The sequence below is a fragment of the Mauremys reevesii genome, linkage group 19, assembly GCF_016161935.1.
Source record: "Mauremys reevesii isolate NIE-2019 linkage group 19, ASM1616193v1, whole genome shotgun sequence".
Taxonomy (NCBI): Eukaryota; Metazoa; Chordata; order Testudines; family Geoemydidae; genus Mauremys; species Mauremys reevesii.
The window spans coordinates 16,234,359-16,239,451 of record NC_052641.1 but is presented as its reverse complement, the minus strand read 5'-3'; positions in this window follow the sequence as shown (position 1 = coordinate 16,239,451).

Here is a 5,093-nt window from a genome sequence, read left to right as displayed (position 1 = left end):
ATTAATGATCACCAGTTCAGGAACATTAAGATGAGACCATCTCAGAAGAAAATGAGCGCTGAATTAAGAACTGTAAGGGGATTGACATAACCTGGCTTCTGTGGATGAAGTGACTGATTGCCCTTGCCCCGTGTAAATTCTTCCTGCAAGATAGAATATGAGCCAACATTAAAAATGGCCTGGAGTGAAGTCTGGTCATCTGCTCTCCTAAGGGGAGAGAGTAATACAACCTCAGGGCATGGGGAGGTAACAAAGGGGGCGTATGTTAGTACAACAGTAGAACCTCAGAGATACAAACACCTCGGGAATTGTGGTTGTTTGCAACTCTGAAATATTTATAACTCTGAACAAAATGTCGTGGTTCTTTCAAAAGTATACAACTGAACATTGATTTAATACAGCTTTGAAACTTTGGGCTGGTCTACAATACCACTTAAATCAATGTAACTTACATCGCTCAGGGTGCGACACAAGTTACAGCTACCTAAGTACTGTCCACACCAGTGCTATGTCGGCAGGAGATGCTCTCTCGCCAACATAGCTTCCACCTCTACTGAGGTGGAGTAATTATGCTAACGGGAGCGCTCTCCCGTTAGCATAACGCGGCTTCACCAGACATGCTACAGTGGCGCAGCTGTGCCAATGTAGTGCTATAGTCTAGACTTGCCCTTTACTGTGCTGAAGAAAAATGCGGCTTTTAACCATCTTAATTTAAATGAAACAAGCAAAAAAACAGTTTGTTTACCTTGACAAAAAACGTTTTAAATTATCCCTGTATTTTTTTAGTAGTTTGTTTAAAACAGTGTTGTATTTGCCGTTTGTTTGTTTGTTTATTTTATTTATTTTTGGTCTCTGTTGCTGCCTGATTGCATACTGCCGGTTCCAAATGTGATCAGTCAGGTCATAATTCTGGTGTTTGCAACTCTGATGTTCAACTGTACTTGATGAAGAGATATAGATTATCAAGTAGTGCATCACCCCTGGATCACAAATGAACAGATTTCACATGCACAGGACTAAAAGAATACCTCCACACACACGCAGCATAGCTGTGAAGAACTGAGATTTTTAAAAAATATCTAAAAGTCAAAGGGTTAGCTAGCGCCTGAGTGAGACTTTAAAGTCACCATACTTTTTTCATGCATTTTGCAGAAATTCAATGCAAAATAAATAAATAAAATAAAACGCCACTCTATTCAGCCTAATCTTTTCTTCTAAACTTCCCTGTAGTTTCACAGCCCTACTTTGGAGGAACCTTTTGTACAAAGGTATCTGTGACATACGGATGTCCTCTATTTGTCCTGCTTTGAACTATGTGGCTGCAGCATTTTCTCCCAAGCTTAGTGCTAAAAATACTTTAAAGATAAACTCTAGTGCGGCATACTTTGCCGAATCATTCTCACTCGGCGTTCTTCCCAGCCAATTTCCCTTACACGAGAGCCAGGTCTGCTGGCCTGATGGAAACTTTTTATTGATCTTGACACTTTGCAGTGGGAGGGGAAACACAGTGCCTTTCATCTTCTCCTTTCAGAGAGCCATTCCTCTGTCAGTTTCGTGTTTGAGGAGGTGAGGGTTCTAATCCAAAAAGATTGGAAATCTTTACATGATCAAAGAATTCCTCCATGCAGCAGGAGTTCAGAAAGGAATGGCAGCTGAAACAAAAAGGTACAAAAATAGAAAAGGAAAGGGGAAGTTATACGGACAGAAGAGTCCAACATGCAGAGACTGTTGCTGATGGAAAATAGTCTCTGTATTTTTAATGATGTAGTAATAAAATGAGATCAGTGGACATGTATCCTAGCCATTGTGTTTGCAAGGCAATCTACCCAAATAATATAAAAACAAAGCTATTGGGGCTTTACAATCTTACCCCTCCCCCCTTTTGCGTTTTCATTAACTCCCATCATTTTCGCCAGTGAACACCCAAGCTATAATATTGAGGCAATTTAGCAGGTTATGTGATCTGTGAAAAGCAGATTTGTGAAATTTGCGGATTGATTGTTGAGGTAAGTGCTAATGCTGCTGACTTAATTTGATCTGATGCTTCTGGAAAACCCTCCAAACTCTTTAAAGTGAAAGGTTGGATAGGAATAGATAAATACCCATTTCAGGGGTTGGCAGTACCCAAAGTTTATCCAAAGAGCAGGAGCCTCCTGGATAAAATGCTGCAAAATCATATCTTCTCCCATTTGATGATGATGCAACTTGGCCCCTTATCTGTTTTTAAATGGCTTCAATTTTGGCCAAAGATTAGTATGCAGTCAGGACAGCCATGCGTCAGCAGGAACAACAGAGAGTGTCCATGCCTGACCTTTATTCAGAACCCAAAAGGAGCACTTTTATTTATATGTATTTACTACAGTGCTAAAGGGAACCCACCATTTCAACCAAACACTCCTTACCTCACTAAAGGGGAATTTTTATTCCTCTTTTGTAGGCTGTGCATTTTCTAAATGTCAAATATTACTTTGGTTTGTTTTGTCCTTTGAGCCTACGTGAAAAGGTTTAGATAAGCTTTACATAATAAGAATTCATACCTGCTGGGACTTATCCAAGGCAAACCTTCTGAGATTTGGCCAGCACTAGCGGTGATGTTTTCACTCCAGGGCCTTTTTCCCCAACAAGCAGATGTGTGTGTGATTGCGTAACCTGAAGATGCTTTCTCAGCACTCACGACTTTGGTGGCAGTTACAGTTTTATGAAAGAGACATTTTCCAGTATGGCCTATTGGGAAGAAAGAGCTCTTCCAGATGTTGGGATGGTCCAGTGGTAAGGCACTGGACTGTGATTCAGGAGAGTTGGATTCGATTTGTGTGTGAGAGACCTTGGGCAAATCACTTCATCTCAATAATACTGTTTTCTCCCCCCTGCCTTTGTCTGTCTTATTGTCTCACTAGGTATATGTATAGTACCAAGCCCACTGGGGCCTCCATTATGGTGGAAGCCTCTAAGTGCTATTCTAATACAAATACATATAATCTAATATGGGCCTGGACTATATCTAATGTTGCTAAAACACCAAACACAGTTATGGTGCTATAGATTATTTTTTGATTGAAAATTTGTTTAAGTAGACCAATGAACGAGTGAGAAGATTGGTGATGGGAGACAGCGTTTCCAGTTCAAGTCTAAGTCAGTAGGGAACAAAAGCCATTACCTGATAAGGTGACATGTGTGAAATGAATTGACAACCTCAGCCTAATTTCTGGAATGCTGAGGGGAAAGGAAGATCTACGTCACAACAAAAAACAACTTGTCTCCCTTTGGTAGCACTCTCAGGAGAAAGGCCTCAGAGACCGAACTTCCTGCTCATCCTTAAAAGCGGTCCTTCAGTGCCAGGGTTAAAACCTATGGGCTGCACAGCTGTGTGGAAGCCCACGTTTTTACTTACCATGCTGTTCCTGGTCTGGGGGTGAACTGAGGATGTCAGCCTGCAGCAACGTCCACCTGGCATCTTTCATGTGCATTACCTTCAACATGTGTTCAGTCACAGACTGGGAGGTCAGTCAGACTTGAGAGTTTACTTTGCCCATTATTTGAGTGCATGTGAGACCCTTGCTTTGCATACAGCGATGTCTAGAAGTTGGTTTGCTCCCCTTTGCCCATTAAACCTTGCTGCTTTGGGTGCAGAATTACTGCAGGTATGAGCTTGTGTTGTGTACGATCAGCTGCAAATCAGCTTCTGAGGTTGCAGGAGGCCAGGAAGGGAGGAAAAGGATTTCCCTACATTGACAATAGCTCCCATGCAGTTGCAGGAGTAGCTATGGAGAGGATCCCTGGCCTCTTGGCCATGGGAAGGTTTCATGCTTCTTTTGAGAACCTCTGCATGAGGTGCATTTTACTTGGGCTTTGTGACTAGATCAGGATTTTTTACTTTGTCTCTCTCTAATTTGATTGCAACCAACTGGAAGTTTAACTTGTGGCTGTGAACTCAAATTCTTCAGAGGGCTGGAGTGAGTGACTCCACTTCACTCTGGAAAGGTTCTTCAACTGTACATCCCTAGCTGAGGATGTCACTGCATCTTGAACTTCCCTGTGTTTCTGTTCTCTTCAGCCTGCAGTGTAATAGTAGCCGTTCTGAGACAAACATTTATGGGCTCTGTCCTCATTCTATCCAGAGAAAGTCATTGATAGATTAATTTGAACAAAGATTAATCAATAATTTATGCCAGTGTTTTCACTCACCCGACACCAAGACAGACTTTGATATGATTTGACAGGGTCAGGCACACCTCAGTTTAATTAAACCTGATGCTGGAAATTAAAAGAAAAACTATTGGCTACTGGAAATGGAATCAATCTGTAATCAGTAACAAGGGATTGATTAAAAGGCTGGGTGATGCTAGGAATGAAAGTACAGATTCAGCAGTCGCTTTCTGATGGCCAGATTAACAGGGCATATTGAATGTAAATATACTTACTGGCATTTTGTCATCATGTGGCCTTTCGCAGGCAAGCTGTTTCTATGCTGTGATAAATGGGTTTGCATCCGGAGGAGCTGCAGCTGGAAGCCAGGGCTGTACAGAATCCTATCCAAAAGAAAGAGAGCGTGCATTAACTGGCATCTTGTTTGATCATGGATGTGCAAACAGATCAGGTTGGGTACCTATTTCAGGATCATCAGTGGCCTGCTATGATCCAAACTGGAAATAAAAGCAGTGCTAATAGTACATACTTCCTGCAGGGTCTTGCAGCCAAGAATATCAGGGCCCTTTGCAAACACTAATTAAGTTGCATTGCAACAACCTTTGGGAAATAGAAATGTTATACACAGAGATACAGCTCTAGGGTAGAACGTGGCAACTCTGTAACAGCACAGCTGTTGAGGGTGGGAAGTGAGGAAGAATGCAAAGTGGTTATCAAGGGAGTCAGAGCATTCTCAGATGTGCCCAGGACACTGGGAGAAGCCCCTTGACTCTTAAAAAAGCTGCCATGGGATCTTTAATGACTTCAGGTGAACCAAGCCTCTGTTTGTCCATGTGAAAGGTAGCATCCCAGCATAGTTACCAGTCATGCTTGGGGCTTTACTGCTTGTTCTCATGTCATGAACTGGCTCCCCAACAGTGTGCTGGGTAGCTGGAAGTTTTCCATCT